Source organism: Phaethon lepturus, unplaced genomic scaffold, assembly GCF_000687285.1.
Source record: "Phaethon lepturus isolate BGI_N335 unplaced genomic scaffold, ASM68728v1 scaffold15570, whole genome shotgun sequence".
In the NCBI taxonomy this organism is placed as follows: Eukaryota; Metazoa; Chordata; class Aves; order Phaethontiformes; family Phaethontidae; genus Phaethon; species Phaethon lepturus.
In genome coordinates, this window is record NW_010514169.1 from 44,333 (window position 1) to 46,469 (window position 2,137).

The window sequence follows — 2,137 nt, forward strand, 5'->3', positions numbered from 1 at the left end:
CCCTCAGCCGCTCCTCATAAGACTTGTGCTCCAGACCCCTCACCAGCTTCGTTGCTCTTCTCTGGACACGCTCAAGCTCCTCAACATCCTTCTTGTAGTGAGGGGCCCAAAACTGAACACTGTATTCAAAGTGTAAAGATTCTCACATATGCCTTATGCTAAGTAAGCAAATTATTCAAACAGTATCAAATTGATAAGTTTTGTAAGGTAAACACACTGTGTTTATACAGCATATTTAAACATGAACTCTATGTTCAGAGAGGGAAATCCTATCCACATTGAAGCTGGTGTTGAAACTTTGCTGGAGTCAGTGCTGATTGTTGACTGTAATGTGTCATATTCAGATTCTTGTGCATGCAAAATACTTACTGAAGAACAATTTTGGTATTTTAGAACATCTTTTATGAGACGGAAGTAACTATCTGAAGTTTAAAGAGAACAATTTCCAGTCAGCAGTGAAAGACTGTAAGCTATAGAGCTGCAATACAGAATTACAGAACTACAAGAGTATTTTTAAATCTATCTGCTCTTAACAACTTATTTGCATGCAAGTTGCTCACTTGAGTTGTACGTCTGCCCATGTCTAATGTTTAATTTTCCTTTTTAACAGGTAGAGAGAATTGTTGACAAGAGGAAAAACAAGAAGGGAAAAACAGAGTATTTGGTGCGATGGAAAGGATACGACAGTGAAGATGATACTTGGGAGCCAGAACAGCACCTTGTTAATTGTGAGGAATATATACATGAATTTAACAGACGCCACAATGAAAAGCAGAAAGAAAGCACATTAACCAGGACAAACAGGACCTCTCCAAATAATGCCAGAAAACAAATTTCTAGATCTACCAATAGTTCTTTTTCAAAGACATCTACTAAATCTTTAGTTATGGGTAAAGACCATGAGTCAAAAAATAATCAACTCTTTTCTGCGACCCAGAAGTTCCGGAAAAACAATTCACCGTCTCTTTCTGGAAGGAAAAATATGGACCTTGCGAAATCAGGTATTAAAATCCTAGTGCCCAAAAGTCCAATTAAGAGCCGGACAACAGTTGATGGCTTCCAGAATGAAAGCCCGGATAAAATGGACCATATAGAGCAGGATCAAGAAGACTCTGTAGCACCAGAAGTAGCAGCAGAAAAACCAGTGGGAGCTTTATTAGGACCTGGTGCAGAGCGTGCTAGGATGGGGAGCCGACCAAGGATACATCCATTAGTGCCACAATTACCAGTGCCAGTAACAGCCACAATTGCATCAGCATTAACAATAAATGGAAAAGGTACGTATACGAGTTGGTCATTTTTGTGTAGATTTTTTCATTTGACTGATCTTTTTCGCCGTTTAGAAGCAAACAAATTACCTACTCTGTTTCAGCCATGTTGAATCAAGTCTGGGGAACTTCACAAGTTTATTTTACATAACTATATGACTACAAAGCCATTTAGAATTTTGCCAGCTTTTGCTTTCCTCACAGAAATTCATTGGTATTTGTGTTTTCAGCATCACCATAAGATACATCTGTGTTGGCCTTGACATTGTGTGGTACGCATATTCAGTGTACCATTTCCAGAGATTACATCTTTGCTTTAAGTTTATTTAAATAGGTGAAATTTCGTATGAATATTAGAAACATAAATTATGGGAATAGATGAATGATGCAAGCAGGGATTCTTCATAACAGCTTACATACCTATTTTGTTACAAATATTGCCTGGAAAAAAAGCTGTGAGAATGATGTTGCTTAAAAAAACCCGAAGTTGATCAATTTTGTTTCAGTGAAAATTTGAGCCAGTTGTGGAGATACATATGCCTTCTGCCTGGGTTGAATTCTGTCTTCATTATATTTTATCAATATTTTGTTGTTTATACCTCATTTGATACTGAGCGCTTATTTAGGTTTGATGCCTGGCTCGCTAATATCTCAGGAGATGACAGTTTATTCAACTTGTACTGTAAAATTTGTGATACCAAAGAAACCCAAACTGCTTTTGTGGGAGGAAGCTGTTTGTTCCCCTCACCCAGCTGCGACTAAGACTTCATGGTCCTCATTCTTGTGCCCCAAACCTTTGTTTTTCCCTGACAGACCCAGGTTGTGTAGTCAGAGGTGCTTTCATAAGCATGCTTTTGAGGCTAAATTTG

At 38.2% G+C, this 2,137-nt stretch overlaps 1 pseudogene across 1 annotated transcript; it reads left to right on the top strand.

Annotated features, from left to right (window-relative positions):
- Positions 1-586: 586 nt before the first annotated feature.
- On the top strand, positions 587-1,381 carry LOC104624749 (annotated as a pseudogene). The gene has a single exon (XR_738071.1). The product of XR_738071.1 is annotated as a chromodomain Y-like protein pseudogene (transcript).
- Positions 1,382-2,137: the final 756 nt, after the last annotated feature.